The sequence below is a fragment of the Mesoplodon densirostris genome, chromosome 15 (assembly GCF_025265405.1).
Source record: "Mesoplodon densirostris isolate mMesDen1 chromosome 15, mMesDen1 primary haplotype, whole genome shotgun sequence".
NCBI classification, from domain to species: Eukaryota; Metazoa; Chordata; class Mammalia; order Artiodactyla; family Ziphiidae; genus Mesoplodon; species Mesoplodon densirostris.
In genome coordinates, this window is record NC_082675.1 from 3,092,878 (window position 1) to 3,112,602 (window position 19,725).

Below are 19,725 nucleotides of genomic sequence, written 5' to 3' on the forward strand. Positions count from 1 at the left end.
AAAGAATGAAATAATGCCATTTACAGCAACATGGATGGACCTAGAGATGATCATACTAAGTGAAGTAAGTCAGACAGAGAAAGACAAATATCATATGATATCACTGATATGTGGAATCTAAAAAAAATGACACAAATGAGCTTATTTACAAAACTGAAATAGACTCACAAACATAGAAAACAAACTTATGGTTACCAAAGGGGAAAGGGAGGGGGATAAATTAGGGGTTTGGGATTAGCAGATACACTCTACTACATATAAAACAGATAAACAACAAGCACCTACTGTATAGCACAGGGAAGTATATTCCATATCTTGTAATAACCTATAACGGAAAAGAATATATATATATATATATATATATATATGTGTGTGTGTGTATAATTGAATCATGTTGCTGCACACCTGAAACTAACACAACCTTGTAAATCAAGTATAGTTTAACTTAAAAAATAAGTAAAAAATAATTGAGCAAGATGGATTCAGTACTGACTTATGCTTGGAAGAAGATAGAACAGGATGTTGAGAAGAAGGAGGACTGGCTGGGTGAGCTCTTTGAGACGGAGTCATCTCTGCAGAGGTGGCATTTGAGCTGCAAAGAAGGATCCAGCATGGGGAGATCCAAGAAGAGCTGGCTTTGCAGACAGAAGGAGAAGTGGATGCCCAAGCAGGGCCAGCTCGATGTACCTTGGAATGGAGAACGTCCAGTGCAGCTGGGGAATAGTGAGATGGGGAGATGAGGTCAGAGCAGGCAGACACTGGATTAGGTACCTAATCAGCCATGGTGTATGCAGTAGAATTCTGAGTTACTGTGTTTAAATCTCATCTGATTCATGATCTATTTTTTAAATATCACACTGAACACTAAGGGAAGAATAAATTGGGGCGGGGGACAACAATGGAAATGGAAAGACCATACTGGAGGCTCTACTTTAATGGTCCAAGTGGAAAGAGATGAGACCTTGGGCTAGGAGGATGGTGATACTGAAGACAAATGGAAGGTCTCGGGATGTCCTTTCTAAGTATAGCCGTCAGAACCTGCTTATAGACAAGGAGCGTGTTTGCATGGGAGAGATGAAAGAGCCTAGACTAGACGGTACAGTCCAATAGGACTCTCTGAGGTGATGCAAATGTTCTAAAATCTGAGCCTTCCAATATGGCGGCCATTGCCACGTGGGGTTATTGAGCTCTGGAAGGGTGGCTAATATCTCGGAGGAACTGAATTTTTATGTAATCGAATTAATTAAAATGTATATAGCCATATGAGCTGGTGGCTATCAGGTTAGACAGTACAGTGCTAAGGTTTTGGCTTGGGAAGCTGAGAGGGCTGTCATGCTATTTTCTGAGGTGGTGGTCTGCACGCTCACCACGTGGTCTGTGGACCCACACTCCACTCTTCTGCACCCTGAGCTATGCCCCTGGAGTCTTTCCTGTATGGATTGCCTCCAGTGGACTGCTTTGTCCACTGGATTCTGGTTGGGTCCAGTCAATGGAGAGCAATGGAAGAAGATCAGATATTGGGTGAAGAGAAAGGTTGGGTTTTGCTTCCCCTACCTCCTTCCCTGATGGGCCACAGTCTCTCGATGGCTGTGTTGCTCTGTCAATGGCATCAGCTCCTGTCAGTCAACATTCTGGATAAGGAACAGGATCAATACAAGTTGTGGGGTTTGTGTTGCCAACACAAGCATCCGTGTCCATATGCACTGATCATTGTGTTATTCACACTTCTTCTACAATTAGGTGAAAGTATCTGATGCACCATTATGTCTTATTGTATACTTCCTGCCCCCAAATGCATACATTGAAATACATATTATTTTATTATAAATGATTTGCTTTTATTTCTCCTTTTATAATTCAGTTAAGACATTATATTGTTTTTTTAAGCATGTGTGTTGGTAGATTATATTCATTATGGTTCTTATTTTGGGATAATAAAGTCAGCACTACTTCATTTGTTATATAAAAGGAGCAATAGCTCAAATAGGGCTAAAAACAATGGCGTTGGCAAGTGTTTTCCGTGAGGGCACGGGTAGTAAATATTTTCAGGTTTGCAGGCCATACGGTCTCTGTTACAGCAAGGCAACCCCACTCTTGTAGCTCAAAAGCAGCCATAACACAGAAGCACATGGGTGTGGCTGAGTTCCAGTAGAACTATTTCTGGGTGCTGAAATTTGAATTTTATGTAATGTACATGTGTCACCCAAAAAAGTATGCTTCTCTTGATTTTTTTCCAAATGTAAAAACTATTTTTTTCTCTCCAAATATAAAAACTACTCTTAGCTGCAGGCTGTACAAAAACTACAGCTGGCAGGCCATAATTTGCCCATCTCTGGTCTAATGTAGACATAGCCTCTTCTTATCTTTGTCTCAGTTTCTCCTTCTGGAGGTTGAGAACATCCCTCCCATGGGGTCCAGTCATGCTATAAGGCTTGACCTCCTTGCCTGAAGACTTCCCTAAAAATAGAAACAAATTTAAAAGGTAACATTAGCATGAGGAACGTGTATTTTCTGCAGTAAAGAGGGATGCATTTCCCATCATATTCCACTCTGTGGAGAGTTTCCACAAGATTCAGGCAAGCCAGAGCAGAGAGTCTGAGCCTTGATCAACATCTCAGGTTTAACAACTCAGCCCCATGGTTGTTAATTCCCCTCTTGACCAAACCCTTCTTGACACTTACAGTCAAATGAATGTCTCATGTCTTTTCAGAGTCCTGGGAGGTCCCCACCCTCAGGATGTTTATTCTTCTTAAATCTGCCTCAGTGTCCCTCATGCTGTTTGGTTAACATCATCATCTTCCTCTTTGGTGATATCCACTGGACGATATAAAAATTTGTTGGCTGTACACCTTCCATTAACCTTTCAATTAACCTCACTATCAAAGAGTTGAAGGTGGTACAGGAAGGAGAGAGGTGGTAACCGATTTATGAGCACGCTTGCCACTGAATCTCAGAGCCAACAATTCCTTGCCTCTTGAATTATTTCTCAAAGCCTGGCACCACTCCAAGACCTCTGAAATCTTGGCAGCAATTGCCAGAAGGTGAAAACACCTCTCAGAAAATGGCATTGCATGGACGATCCATAGGCTTTTCAGACATTTATGCCAACTTCCAAGCCACTGTTGTCTCTCCTATCTGTGAAATTTATCTTTCTCACCAGAGAGACCACCTAAACCCAATTCAAAATTTTGGAAGATCTCAGGATCCACATAATTTTGAGAGACCATCCAGCTCCACCTGGCTTATATGTCAGGGTCAGAGTTTGGCATTACATAGCATGTGGTCAAGATCATGGTCTGTAAAAATCCAACTTCATCAGAAAAGCCTTCCCTGACCACCCTATCTAATGAGCATGTTCAATAACTCTAACCCCCTTATCTTCATTTTCTTTTTCATCATGGTATTACTTGATACCTAACATATCATAGGTTGATTTTGTTTTGAGTTTGTTTGTTTGTTTGTTTTGTTTTGATTTTGATTTGAGTCTGCTTCCTGGAAATTCTCTCATCCATATTCTCATCCAGGAACAAGATTCATCCTCAGGCTGATTCCCTCTTGGTAACAAAATGCTGAAGACTATACAGATTGCACATCTTCATTTTTCCAAACCCAGGGGGAAGAGAAATGGTTCCTCAGAGAAATATCTGTGGCTGTTAATGGGAGAGGAAAGAACTGGATGCTGGAAGGGTCACAAATGGATTCCACTGTGCCTCTTTATGTTACCCAGTAGAGGTGAACTTTCATAGATTTTGCAGATTTGCTCTGCAAAGAAGCCTGCAAACCCATTAGACAAGACTGAGAATTCAGATGTTTGGCTACATAGCTTCTACAAAACCTGGTGACTCCACTATCCAAAAGTATTGTCAAGACATGAATGAAGCATTTGTTGTCTTTTTAGTAAGAACTCAAGACTTTAAAATGCAGATTCAGTTCTATTTTTAGTTTTTTAAGGAACCTCCATACTGTTCTCCATAGTGGCTGTATCAATTTACATTCCCACCAACAGTGCAATAGGGTTCCCTTTTCTCCACACCCTCTCCAGCATTTATTGTTTGTAGATTTTTTGATGATGGCCATTCTGACTGGTGTGAGGTAATACCTCACTGTAGTTTTGATTTGCATTTCTCTAATGATTAGTGATGTTGAGCATCCATTCATGTGTTTGTTGGCAATCTGTATATCTTCTTTGGAGAAATGCCTATTTAGGTCTTCTGCCCATTTATGGATTGGGATGTTTGTTTTTTTGATATTGAGCTGCATGAGCTGCTTGTAAATTTTGGAGATTAATCCTTTGTCAGTTGCTTCATTTGCAAATATTTTCTCCCACTCTGAGGGTTGTCTTTTCATCTTTTTTACGGTTTCCTTTGCTGTGCAAAAGCTTTTAAGTTTCATTAGGTCCCATTTGTTTATTTTTGTTTTTATTTCCATTACTTTAGGCGGTGGGTCACAAAGGATCTTGCTGTGATTTATGTCATAGAGTGTTCTGCCTATGTTTTCCTCTATGAGTTTTATAGTGTCTGGCCTTACATTTAGGTCTTTAATACATTTTGAGTTTATTTTTGTGTATGCTGTCAGGAAGTGTTCTAATTTCATTATTTTACATGTAACTGTCCAGTTTCTTATTGAAGATGCTGACTTTTCCCCATTGTATATTCTTTTCTCCTTTATCAAAGATAAGGTGACCATATGTGCGTGGGTTTATCTCTGGGCTTTCTATCCTGTTCCATTGATCTATCTTTCTGTTTTTGTGCCAGTACCATACTGTCATAATTACCATAGCTTTGTAGTATAGTCTGAAGTCAGGGAGCCTGATTCCTCCAGCTCCGTTTTTCTTTCTCAAGATTGCTTTGGCTATTTAGGGTCTTTTGTGTTTCCATACAAATTGTGAAATTTTTTGTTCTAGTTCTGTGAAAAATGCCATTGCTGGTTTGATAGGGATTGCACTGAATCTGTAGATTGCTTTGGGTAGTATAGTCATTTTCACAATGTTGATTCTTCCAATTCAAGAACATGGTATATCTCTCCATCTATTTGTATCATCTTTAATTTCTTTCATCAGTGTCTTATAGTTTTCTGCATACAGGTCTTTTGTCTCCTTAGGAAGGTTTATTCTTAGGTATTTTATTCTTTTTGAGGAACCTAGGGGCAGGACAGGGATAAAAATGCAGACGTAGAGAATGGACTTGAGGACCTGGGGAGAGGGAAGTGTAAGCTGGGATGAAGTGAGAGTGGCATTGACATATATACACTACCAAATGTAAAATAGATAACTAGTGGGAAGCAGCTGCATATAGCACAGGGAGATCAGCTCGGTGCTTTGTGACCACCTAGAGGGGTGGGATAAGGAGGGTGGGAGGGAGATGCAAGAGGGAGGGGATATGGGGATATACGTATACATATAGCTGATTCACTTTGTTATACAGCAGAAACTAACACAACATTGTAAAGTAATTATACTCCAATAACGATGTTTAAAAAAATTTTTTTAATGCAGATGCAGATGTCATGTAATAGAACAGCATGTGAAAAACAGCCCCAAATAAAAGAGTCTCCAGGGAACCTTATCTTTTTTCTTTTACACCATGTTTGTCTTAGATAAGGAGCCATTCAGCATTCACCAGTGTTGGCTGTAAAGCATATGGGAAAGTAGAGAAATCTCATTTCATATAAAACATGAAAAATCTAAATACAAACATGTTGGTAATTACGTTACAGTCATAATGAGAAAAAATATTAAAATTTTTGAAAAATTTTTTCAAATAACACATTAAAGTATGTGTTTTCACAAAGTCGTGGTTGTCTCATGTGGGACTGAAATATTTTCCCAGTCTTCTTTAACTCTGGGAAGTTATTACAAAAAAACATTGTTTTCTTGACAGATGCTAAGAAAAGTGGAAATTTCAATAGATGCTGAAATTTGAGTTGGCGTAGAATTAAAGAAAACTCCTTTTTAAGTAACAATTCCACAACTTCTTTATTAATCTTTGTGTGATGGGTGTTAAATGCAGAGTTAGAGCTTTACCATGGGGCAAATAAGAAAAAAAAAATCTGCCTTCTCCGTTTGTATAAACCAGTTTTTTCAGTTGTGTGGCTCAATTATCCGTTAAATTTAGGCTAAGCAAAAGTGATTGATTTATCCTTAAATGCAATTTCTCTTTTGCTTCAAAGAGCAGGTTATGAATGCAAATGCAGAAGACATCACTTTCCTATGCTTACTTTGGTGGAGGAGACTATCTTTTCCTCTTTTTCTTCCCTCCTATTCTCTCTCCCCTATTCCTTTCTCTCCTCCTGTATTAGTCAGGGTTCTCCAGAGAAACAGAATCAATAGGAAATAGATAGATAGATAGAGAGAGAGAGAGAGAGAGAGAGAGAGACATAGATATATCTATCTCTATATCTATGTATTTATCTCTCTCTCTCTATATATATATATCTAGACAGAGAGACAGACAGACAGATGAGGGAGGGTATATATTATATAATTATCTATTATTATTCTCCTTTTCTTAACATTATGCTATGTTATACTATATTAATGTTACATTACAAACTAAGAAAAGGAAGAAATTTGTCCCCTTTTTCCCTCCCGGAGATGGGACATCTCATCTCATCTTGTCCTGCTTTCAGACTGGGATGTGTACCACCAGCTCCCCTGTTTCTCATACCTTCAGACTCAGCCTGGACTTACACTGCCAGCTCTCCTGGGCCTTTAGCTTGTGGCCAGCAGACTGTGGGATGCCTAAGCATCTTATTATTGAATTTATCAGGTGTCAGTGTGTTATCAGTTGAGACACTTTCAGAATGCAAGAAACAGGGGACCCACTTCAAGCATGCAGACACAAGGAGCAAACTTCTCATGCCACACCCTAAGGAGTTTAGAGGGGCAGTGTCTGGGGTGGCCAGTGCAGGTGCCAACCCTGTTTCACTGTAATCCTCTCAGTCCTGCTCGGCTGTTGCTGGACCCTGTCCTCCACACTCCCTTCCTGGTTATCACCAAACCACTGGAGCAAAGGGATCCAGCCAGAGAAAGAAGAACAGCTGTCCTCCAACTATCAAACGGAAGTCCTTCCTCTTGGTCAACTCATTCCAGATTAGGCCATCACCGGCCCCTAAACAGTCACCAGATATTCTGAAAAGTCTAAGGCTGGCTTCCTAAACTCATCATAGCCAAGGGGATAGTACTGACATGCTCGGTTAAGAGGGTGGGTAGCGTCAGCATTCTCTGAATCCACAGGCTGTAAGTAAGGATGGATATTTGAATAAAACCAGGTTTCTGATAGTAAGGAGGGAAGGAAGAATGGAAACATGAAATTACATGAAAGTTGCCTAGACAATCCCTGGCAGAAAAATACAGGACAAATATGATTGCATAGGGTTTTGGGTGAAAGGAGTTAATTACCTTTCCATATCATGTACAAAACAAACCTTAAAACCTCCAACAAAAACAGTGAAAAACTTCCTATAGAAAAGGTGATCGAAAAATCAAAATAATAGACATGTGAAGAAAGAACCCATCCTTCATTAGCAAAACACACCTGTGTACAGTAGGAAACAAATTACTTCCCACCTTCGGAAAATCACCAACGGTACCATGGTCCTCACTGAAGCAAACATATTGGTCCTGCTATAGCTCATCGTCCATAGCTGATCTGAAATGCTTGGTGATATTAAAAGCTGAAGATTGAGTGTCAGCCAAGGTTTAAAGCCTTGAAATGTGTTTATTTATAACCTGTGAATTTCCCATTAAAAGGGATTTTGACAAACATGAAACAGAGTAATCGGACAATCTGAAACTCAAGTCCAAACTAATTCTAATCACATTTTCCTAAAGAATCAGCACTCTCCTTCAGAATCAGTTTAATTCTCTATGGCTCGCCGGTGGTGAGTCTATGGTTGATTAATTCATCTAAGACTAGATTGTGTTTGTCTGTTAATTTCTCTGTTTGGAATGTGTTCACAAAGCTTGGAGTTCATCCCCAAGGCCATAGCAAGTGCATGTGTATCCATTTTGCTACTAATAGAACGATCGTATGTGTCGGAGAATATCATGACTAGATCAGAAAAGATAGAAGAAGTTACTCTTTAAACTTTTTTAATTGTAAAAACATGAGAAATATTAACAGTAACAGGAAGAAGGGACTTTTTTATGCCTTGTCTAAAAAGGCAGCTGTACCGTAAAACAGCAGAATGACTGCCCTGCAGCAGAATTCTTCAGAATTACTACCCAAGGGATGTAGTACTTACAGTGCAAAGTGATTTTTTTTAACAGAACTTATTTTTCTTAAACCTGTCAGCAACAAACTGTGGGACAGGAAGCATTTAAACTGCTCGCTGTGTTCCATGCAGATCTGTTTGCCTGACAATTTTAAAGTGGAAATGGAGGCTATCAGTCCTTATGAATTTGTAGTTATATGCAAGTATAATAAGATAACATATGGAAAAGCAATGGAATAATTAAGAAAAGGATTTTGCTAAGCATGTTACCAGAGATCTGAGAGTTCTATCCATAAATCTTGGCTTTCTCCATTTTGAAAATATGTGTGACTAGCCAGTTAATTCTTTTAACGGATATAAGCAGGTTAGGTGTTACCTACCTCTTACTGTGTATAACAGATTCATCTTTTTAAAAAATAGGAAAAGTTTGAACTCATTTCCGAGATACAAGACAGGTGGCAAATTTAACCTCCCAGTCTATGAATCCAGGTAGTGATGGAACCCAAGGCCCATGTCTTTCTAGAAAATTCTGTCCTTAATTTAAAGAAATTCCCTTTGTGGTAATGAAGTTGGGGAATCATAATAAGCATACAATTCCATTACTGAGAAAAGGGCTCAATCCTGCAAAAGAAAGAGACTGTCTCATTTACTGATTATCTAGGGAGTTATTGTGTTTTGTTACCTGACTCACCAGGTAGGCTCTTTATAGAACTTCTTATTTAAGCTTCACAAAAACATGAGAGGCATCATGGCCATTTTTCAGATGGGAAAACTGAGACTCGTGGAAAGACAATAAGCTACTGAAAGTTACATGGCTAGAAAGAGTCTGGTACTTGTTAACCAGCAGGGTTTAAGTGTGGAACTATGCCAGTAAGAATATGCAGAAGCATCACTTGCCCTCTGAACAGAGATGCAGGACATAAGGCACATCTATGTGCCTAAAGATGAGCAAACATGCAACACCAGTCCCACACATGAGTGGATGGTAAAGGCATACTTCATTCAATGATCCTGTATACGTTTATCTTCAAACTGGAAGACGAAAAAGCAGAGCTATGGTATGACTAAGTGGTAGATGGATGATGTTAGGAGCTTTCTGAATGACAGGAGAAAATAAATGAGACTCGCAAGAAATAAAACCCATGTCGCTGTCACCTCTTCTCATAGTAACTTTGGCAAGTTTCTGTCTTCATATCTCTCTTTTCTTATCTATGAAATACGGCCGCATTGAGCCCATCCATTGAATAGAATTCTTGACATTTTGTTAGATCAGTGTGATATGTTTCACAACAGTGTATGAATTCTCCATGTTATGATGGAATTCCCTCTACAGCACCCCCACTAGGGAATGTACAGGCTCTCATTGATCTTCTCTGGGTATAGAGAATAATACCCTGCCTCTTAGGGAAACCCACACCATAGACATAATAGGTAAAAGTAAAGATACGGGTGAAATATGGATATGAATATGAATGATAGAGATAATTTAGCTATAGGTGATGTATACATAAAGACAGAGAGAGGGCTTCCCTGGTAGCACAGTGGTTGAGAATCTGCCTGCTAATGCAGGGGACACAGGTTTGAGCCCTGGTCTGGGAAGATCCCACATGCCACGGAGCAACTAGGCCCGTGAGCCACAACTACTGAGCCTGCACGTCTGGATCCTGTGCTCCACAACAAGAGAGGCTGCGGTAGTGAGAGGCCCGTGCATCGCAATGAAGAGTGACTCCTGCTTGCCACAACTAGAGAAAGCCCTCGCACAGAAACGAAGACCCAACACAGCCATAAAAAATAAACAAACAAACAAACAAATAAATAAATAATGACATTACAGAAGAGTATTAAAAAAAAAGAGAGAGAGAGATTTGTAATGTTCAACATCTAGTGGATGGCATCTCTGCCATTTCACTACCCACTCAAGTCATCTTTGATACCCCTTTGTCCCGTATCCTTATATTCAACACAGTACCAAGAACTTTTGATTTTACCTCCTAATTCTCAAACCCATCCTTCTCTTCCATATCCACTGCCACTGTTGTAGTTCAAATTATCTTCATTTCCAGTCATAACATATGTTTCATCCACTCTTAATCCCTCTGCATTCTGCTCTCTACATTGCAGACAGTAATCTTTTAGAAATTCAGCTTTGATGTTACTACCTTCTGTTTGAAACATGTGAATGACATGACTTATTGCTCTGGGAAGAGACACCAGAATACTTAACATGGCACGTGAAGCCTACTTACTGTCTGTGATCTACCCCTTGCCTACCTTTCCAGCCTCTTCTAGCATCATCGTCTTTTACAAGAGAGCTGAAAAGCATAGTTTTCCCTGCCTGAGGAGTTGGCAAATCCAGTCTTTCTCCAGTTTAAATATCTCTCAGTTCTTTCAACTGTTATCACTGTCTAACTATGCCAGGCATTCTTCCCTAAATACCCTTGGGTTGGTTAGTGTCCTTGGAGATGACAGTTTCTCTTCTTTTCAGCATTCAGTTGTCCACGAGTCTCAGTTTTGATCCCAAACTTAATTTTTAGTCCTGGAACTGAAAATAGTATTCAGGGCATGAACTGACAAGAAGAGAGTGGAGCTGGGCTTTAATATCTTATTTTGGGCAACATATTCCCCCGAATTCCAGCCAGTTTGCCATGACCCTTCTGGGAGGCTGCTTGGCATTGCCGACTCCCAGTTACATAGATCTGTGCTCTTTTCACATGTGGGTCCTCAGCTGCATCTTACCGATGATTGTTCTGGCTCAGTGAGGGTTTGGGGCCAGGAAGCTAAGCTCGTTGGATGCAGTCCATTGTCATTCCAGCTCCTTGAAATATTTTAAGATCCTGAATCTGTGATGGAGCATTTTGATGATACATCTCAGCTTGATGTCATGTATAACTGTAATTAGCATCCTATCAGTGTCCTCATTCAATTCATTAGGAATTCTGAACAGAACGTGGATGAGGACAGCATCCTCTGTGGAATTCCAAAGCTTCTGAGATTAACACACATGACAGCTTTATTTCCGAACTCATGGGCTACTTTCTTGAACCCCTTTTCTCATTCCTTCTCATCTACCTACCTGTTCTGCTCCAGGGAAGTCCTTAGAGTTCCTTTCTGCCTAATCTAACCCTTTGGTGATTGCATCCTTTCTTGTGATGTTAAATATCATCTAGTCACTGATCATTCCACAATGTGTGTCTCCAGCCTGGAATTCTCCCCTGAGCTCCAGTTTCCACAGCTACTCTTGGCTGTTCAGTAGGCGTTTCAAACTAGCATGTCCTAAACCAAACCCCTGATCTTCACCCTGCAAACGTATTCCTTCTGGAAATGTCCCCATTTCAGTCAGTGGTAATTCCATAGTTCCAGTTGCTCAGACCCAAACTATGGAATCCTTCACTCTCAGACCTCATATCCAATCTCTTGGTTGGTCCCGATAGTTCTACCTTCACAATAAATCCAGAACCTGATCATATATCCGGCTAATACTCTGGTACAAGACATCAGCGGACACACCATCTATTTCACTTGATCTTCAGTTTATTGTTTGGTTCCTCAAACTGTAAGTCCATGGGGGCAGGAATTTTTGTGTGTTTTCTTACATGTTTATTCTTAGAATCTAAAACAGGTCATAGTATACAGTAAGTGTTCAAAAATGTCTCAGATGAATAAATCATAGATGTCCCCTCATTCAGATTCGTATCACTTCTCACTGTCCACAATAACATGATGAGATATTCTATCACTGTCTGACCAATATCCCAGTTCAACATGTCTACCATATTCTAAAAATTAATAAAAAGTTTTCCCTAAACCTTTACTTCTCATGTTTTCAGCCTGAAATCTGTTCTCAAACCAATAACCTAAGAGTTGTCCATGGTACTGACTTTTCGTACCCTACGTGCCAACCAATAACCCTATTAGTTTTGTCTCCAAAGTATATCCTTGAGTTTGATCTCTTCTGCTATTCCCCAAGTACAAGACACTTTAATTTCTTGCCCTAACGACATGGTCTCCTGTCCTCTACTTTTGCCACACCCCCACTCCCACCTGATCCATTTTCCCCAATAGCAGCTGGGAGATCTTTTCAAAACACCAGATACCTACCCATCCTTTCTGCCTAAGATCACTGCATCCAATTCCATCCACACTTATAGCAAAATTCAAAGTTCTTACTAAGACTCAAAGACCCCTTCATTGTCTGGTCCCTCCCTACCTCTTTGACCTCATTTCCTAAAACCAACTCCCTTGCTGGTAAGCTTCACACTCCCATCCTTTGGTGTTCCTGAAACTTCCCCTGACCACAGGGTGTTTGCACTGGCTGTTCCCCTGCCTGGAGTTCTCTTCCACAAGCATGTCTCACAGCTGACTCATCACTCGTCCTGTCCTTCTGTATAAGTTTTCTTCAATCAGTGAAGAAATCAGTGTTGTACCCACCACCATCAAGACATGTTCTTTCCATCACATGGCTCACCTGCTTTGATTTACCTTTAATTATCGGAACTTATCCTCCTTATTTTTACGTTTCCTTGCGAGTATTTTTCCCCACTAGATTTTAGACTTCTTGAACACAGGGAGCTCATCCACCTTGATGGATGCAGTATCCACACACCTAGAACATTAACTGGCACATAGTAGGGGCTCAAAATACTTGTTGGATGATTCAATTATGGTGCATGTAAGATCCAACCAATTAATAATGGAGGTTATTCAGGCATGACATGTCCTTATGAAGCCATAGCATCTTCTAGGGATTGGTAGCTCTTTGTTAAAGTACGCATGATATTTTTAACAACCTTTTCTGCATCTATATCTGTGTTGATTTCAGGCTTACTGATCTGCAGTTTTCATAACCGGCTTTCTGTCCTCTCCATTTTTGTTCATTGGAAATTATTCTGGAGCCTCTCTGTCTGTATATGGTTCCTCACAGGTTCAGCAAAAACACTACAAAGTCTGTCTGTCTGTCCCTCGGAGTGATACACCCAACTCTGGAGGCTTGCTCTCGCTTAAAAAGGCTCGGTGATGGCTTGCAAATTACTCACCCAATGTGGGTCTAATTCCTTCTTAACCACTCTCACTTCTGCTCTGATGACTTTCTGACAATGGAATCGAAGCAGAAATGGAAATGAGTTGTTTTGGTAGCTGATATCATTTTCCAGAAGCCTTCCTTTTCCTAGATGTTTGTGCCTGGAATCTTCTTTTTGCTTGGGCAGACCCGTTTGCTTTGCCATCCTCTTGCATATTCTGCCTTAAAGGACTTCAAGAGCCTCTGGATTGCAGCCATATTTGGCCAGAGAGAAGCCTCTGGAAACCCCAGCAGGAGCCCAGAGGGCAGCAATGGAGGGAGGTGGAGCTTCTTAGCTCCTGGCTATCTCTCTGCAACAGCGTCCCTCCACCCCCAAGGGTGGGCAACAGCAGGGCAGGTGCTGGCTCCAGGCTACTGATGCTTTTTCTATGGTCCCTCTATGTCGCCACCTTCCTAAATTAACCCTCCTCCACCTGCCCTCCTGTTTTCTGTGGGGACCCTGACTGATGCTCTAGGAATCCTCCCTCAAGGAGATTGGGACTGACGTATATGCACCACTACGTATAAAATAGACAACTAATGACAACCTACTGTAGAGCACGGGGAACTCTGCTCAATGTTATGTGGCAGCCTGAATGGGAGGGGAGTTTGGGGAAGAATGGATACACGTACATGTATGGCTGAGTCACTTTGCTGCGCACCTGAAACTATCACAACATAGTTAATCAGCTGTAGTCCAACAGAAAATAAAAAGGTAAACAAAAAGAAAAAAGAGTAGATATATGTATACATATAACTGATTCACTTTGCTGTATAGCAAGAAGCTAATGCCTTGTAAAGCAACCGTACTCCAATAAAAATTAAATTTAAAAAAAGACCCACTTCTCACCACAAGCCCCCAGGCTGTCCCTTCCCTGGCCAAACTTAGACCTTCAGATGTTTTTGGCTTTTCTTCCTCTAGCAATCATTTGCCTTTGTGAAATCAGAATTTCAGTTTTCCCCCTTGGTCAGACCTCATCTAGATTTTCTGTCCATAGAACTTTTTTTTTCTTTTCTCAAAACTTTTAGAAATCTGGCTTCCTTCTGTAACCCTGCTTGGTGACAAGTGACTTTTTCCCACTGACCACTTCAAACTCAGCCAGGTGTCTCGTGGGATCATTCCAGCTGTAAAGAGTGACTCAGTTCTAGCTTTTATAGGCTGCTTTCTTAGAGTTTTCTGAGCTCTAGCTTCACTTTTCTTTTTTTTTTTCCCAGGATTCCCTTTTATATGATTTGACCGCCTCTTAACCTCCAGTGAGCTTGGAGTGCCCTGTGTTTCTCTTTCCAATAAGAGCTTCACTGAGCACATCTTAATGGTTCAGTCTGTAAGACTCCTGGCCCTCCTAATGTGTGGGGGCCAGTTAGCAAATAGGGACAATGAAGGTCAGATTTCACGGGTCCTGCACAAAGCCCAGCTCTGCCCTAGATGGTCAGGCTGGGAGTCCTTCTGAAACCAGATTGCAGGTTGGATCATCACCTACAGAGCATCTCTAACCATGTGTCACTCCAATCCCAATCCTACTTTCATCCCTAAGGACGCCGTCCACGTTCATGTGTGGAGAGAGATAGAGCCAAAATTATATTAAGGAGACAAACCCCAGAGGGCTGTAAAGACAAATCTTGGAACAAAAGCTACTGAGATAATTTGGTGCCTAGTTGTGGTAAAGTAATCGCTGAACTAGTAATTAACTAGGTGACTGGACAGTTTAACAACGCCTATTAAACCTCTGTGTTTAACAACAGCAACATGTCACCAGCAACCATAAAAAGAAAGTAAAGACTCAACTTTCACAGAGAACCAGCGGGAACGTAGGGTGGAGGACCCAGGTGGAGTTCACTCTTTTTTTTTTAAATTTATTTTTTATTTTTGGCTGCATTGGGTCTTCGTTGCAGTGCGCAGGCTTCTCATTGCGGTGGCTTCTCTTGTTGCAGAGCACAGGCTCTAGGTGCACAGGCTTCAGTAGTTGTGGCACGTGGGCTCAGTAGTTGTGGCTCATGGGCTCTAGAGCACAGGCGCAGTAGTTGTGGTGCACAGGCTTAGTTGCTCCGCGGCATGTGGGATCTTCCCAGACCAGGGCTCAAACCTGTGCCTCCTGCATTGGCAGATTCTTAACCACTGCGCCACCAGGGAAGCCCTGGAGTTCACTCTTTAGAGAAGATAATGATGATGGATTTTGCTCTTGACAGCCATACTACATAGCTGGCTTCTGAGTGTGTTTGTTCAGGAGGTTACACAGGTGACAGAAAGAGAGGAAGGGTCGACCTCCCTCCAATGAATGGGTAAACTGAGGCTCAGAAGAGCATCTCATGCATCCTAAGAACTAACTCTTTGACTCTTCTCTTACATAAGCTACTTATCCTTACTTAATTTTCCTTACAAATTTTGACCAACAGCTACCTACTTCCTTTCCAGCAACTACCTACTTCACTTATAATACCTCTAAGAATGTCATTTAGATTAACATCTAAAATGGAGAATTAATCAATATCCACCTAGAGTCTGCTATTCACCCCGTCCTGGCAGGTAGAGACCACTTACCTAGGACATTCTCATTCCATCGAATATTCTCTGCTCATGTGTAGCTGGGAATGTCCCAGAAAGAATGGATGAAATATGACTGCTCTTTCTTTTCCTAAACTCTAGTTAATAAATCCAGCTAAGTGGCATGGGCTGTTTATCATGTTTTATTATTCATTTGAGAATTAACTAAGTGGCATTCTGCTCTTTCTGGAGAATTATTTTATTTTGCAGCCCCAATCAATTTATGATTTCTAAACAGGCAAGGGGTCATTGATTATTTTCAAGGGAAATGATAGTCAGCAAGCCCTGCTTGTATTTTGATATGTTGGCCAAAGAGGGTTTTGTGACAGAGAGAAAATGGAAGGGAATTAATTAGTGAATCATCCTTTCATGGATGTTTTACAAATTATTTACATACTGTACCATGAAATCAAATTATATTCCTTTTTCATAAAGAATCCTTTGTGGAGTTTTCCTCATTTGTTCAATCATGCATACGTTCTACAAATATGTATGTCTCTGTGTGTGCACATGTCTTGAATGTATTAGGTAAAGTGTAAGGTTTGGTAAATAAAGCAGAGATAAATCCCACTCCCATGATGTTAGTGGTAAAGATGTAGGAAACAGATAATGAACAGGTAAATAAATAAATAAGTGAACATTGCACATATCAGACAACATGCTATAAAATATCAAACAGAATATAGTGATGGAGAATTAAGGATTGGAGAAGGGGGACACTTAGTTTGGAAAATCAGAGAAGGTCAGCCTTGAGGAGGTGGTGTTTAAACTGAGGCTTGCGGGATAGAGACATGTCAGTCCTACACAGTTCAGGAGATGTGGGCACTGCAGACAGAAGGAACCTTCTACAGGTGGGTTCTAAGTCAAAAAACAGCTCAAAGTGGCCAGGGTGGCCAGAAGGCAAAGAGTCAGAGAAAAGTGTCTCAAGATGAGCTTGAAGCGGGAATCTGGATTTTATTCCAAGTGCCGCGGTTAGAATTTGGGGGATGTCAATTAGAAAATTTTAAAATATATATTTTATGGATTTTAAATACTTTGTGAGTGGAGATTGTATTGGAGGAGAGCAGCGATGCAGGCAGCAGGAGAATTTGCGGACTACTCTACAGCATCCTGCAGGGGGACGATGGAAGAGGGAGGGGCAACGAGAAGGGGGCGGAGTCAAGTTACCTGAGGTTACAGTGAGCCCCCTACATCCAAACCTTCAAGTTGCGAACTTTCAAAGATGCGAACGTGCGTGCACATGTCCAATCAGGTAAGTTAGTTCACGTGTCTGGCATACACTGTCATGTGCTTTCATCCTCTGCAAGTGGTTGTGCTTTTGTGTACTTTACTGTATGGTACCGTAGAGAGTACAGTAGTACAGTACCTTTATTTCAAGCCCAGGATGTCCAGAAGCAAGCATAAAAGCAGCAGTGATGTAGCTGGTACTACTGTACTTTTCAAGGTGCTGTACTGTAAGATTAAAAATGTTTTATTTATTTTTTGTTTGCTTGTTTTTTATGTATTATTTGTGTGAAATGTATTATAAACCTATTACAGTACAGTACTATGTAGCCGATTGTGTTGGTTGGGCACCTAGGCTGACTTTGTTGGACTTATGAACAAATTGGACTTAAGAATGCGATCTCGGAATGGAACTCATTCGTATGTAGGGGACTAACTGTATTATAATGAGAAAGAGCTGTTGAGCCTTGCTGGTGGATGGTCATGTGGGCATCAAGAGAAAGAAGAGGATCCTGATAAGTCTGTGTCTGATTTCAAATAAATGGAAATAAGGGGGTGTTTGCTACGAACTGGAGAGGTGAAGAAGGGGCTGGCATGGTTTCAAGGAGAAATTTTTAAAAATTAGTTTTCGATATGTAAATTCGGGGATGCTTGGGAAATAGGAAAAAGAGTTAAGGTTATGTTAATGTTATGACCTTCATATAAATCAGATGTTCATTGCCAAAAAGAATCTCTAGGCTTGAATTACCAACTAAGCACAACATTGAAGTTTAAGCTGTGGTATTTCCACGGGTGTTTTTGGTGGTTTGTTTTTTTTAAAAACAGCAGTAATAATAACAACAAGGGAGTCATTTGCTGAATGCCCGCTCTCTGTTAGGTGCACGATAGGTACCTTATAGCTGCTGTCATTTATAAAAATTATATCCTTTCCATGGTGTTTTTGAGTTTCTCTCTACTTCTAGAAACTCTAAAATCTTTCTGCATTAATATACACTACCATTTTCAAACTAGTAGCACTAATTTTAAAACAAGTTTAAATAGTACCTCTATGAATGTCACGCGTTGCATTTGGAATTGCTAAATTTGCTTAGGGAAAAAAATCCAGGGTAGTCTTTGCTCGGTGTTCTGTGTTGCTTCTTTATTTCAAATCTGGAAATATTTGAAGAAGAAGCCTGGGTTAAAGGCTCACCAAATCCCCCAAAACTACCTGTTTCCAGATTTACCTGTTGTTCATAAGCTGGTCCTTAGGACTGCTTGTATTCCTACCTTTTCCTTGGCCTGTAGGATGCTGATGGCCACGTTTGCATCCCGCCTGTAGCAACTGGACGCAAAGACCGTGGTGGTCTGGACTGATACGCACTCCCCTGACCCTGGATTTCTCATTATCACCCTCATTTTTCTCTGCACCATGATTTCCTCAAGTCAGCATGTCCCAAACAGATGATCCATGGAACACTGGTGCCTTGAGTAGTATTGATTTTGTATTTTAAAAAATGCTTTGCCAGGGATGTAAAGTGCTGGGCTAACCAAAGTTAGCAGGATTCTCCACAGTAAGACCACCCAGAACTGTAAATAATGATCCTTTTCTGCATGAGAGGAATTAAGATTTTCTTCACCATGGAATCCTTTTGCCAATGAATTTTTCCCAAGTCACAATGACCACCATCTGTAATTGTTCCATGGAATGCAGTTTGGGATCTCTTACTTGACCTATTAAATATATTTCCAATTCCTTTTTTGGAAAGAGATGAAACATAAGTAAACAAATTGAAAATGTAAAGGCGGGTAAATTACCGAAGGCTTGGTATGCTAACATTGGTTTTCAGACCTCTTTTCAGCTATGGAACTTCTCTACTGGGTCTCCCTGAAGAAGTTCTTTGATTTCTTTTTAATCTCTTTATTTGCTCAGGGGACAGTATTATCAAACTCTTGATTTTGAGTGGATTTTGTGAAAAGAGACAGGACTGCATCACTTAGATGTGCTTTTTAGCTTTTGCTATCCAAGGTGTTATATAAATCCCAGGCCTTGTTTGTACTGTGGTTATAATAAGCAGTGTAACTTTTCTACTGGGTAACCCTGAGACAACATTGTCAGAGAAAAAGAAATGGCTGAACAGAACCACTTCTACGAGTTAAACCCATTCCCTGACAGCTGGCTCGTGGGTGAGTTGCTGAATTCTGAGATTTGAAGTGGCATTTACAGAAGACCTTATTTTGAGAAGGCACCACAGAAAATTATAACAAGTGTTATTTAACAGCTCTAATTATGATTTTTCCCCTCTCTCTCTCTCTGCTTGTATCTACAATTTGATCCAAATTAATATTTATTTATACTAATAATAGCCAAGCCAGATGGATTGCTCACTATGTACCAAGCGGTGCTCACAAGGGCTTTGCATGAACTAACCCATTTAATCTTCATGATAACCTAGGAGGTGGGTGCTATTATTGTCCTCATTTTAATGATGGTGAGACTGAGATTAAGAGAGGCTAAGAAACTGACCAAATTCTAACTCAGACAGTGTAGCTCCAAAGCTCACACTCCTATCATGCTATCTTTCATCAGCTTTGAAGTACATCACATAACTCTCTGTCCTCAGACATATATTCCTTCCCAATTCCTTTACCTTGACTTGGTAACTAGCACAGAACTCAATGTCCTACTCTTTGGGGGCCCTTGGCCAAGCCT

General features: G+C 40.6%; 1 protein-coding gene across 1 annotated transcript in view; it reads left to right on the forward strand.

Moving 5' to 3' along the window:
- The window catches only part of TMEM132D (transmembrane protein 132D), a 632,768-nt gene that overhangs the window by 443,437 nt on the left and 169,606 nt on the right, over positions 1–19,725 (forward strand). The window lies entirely within an intron of this gene.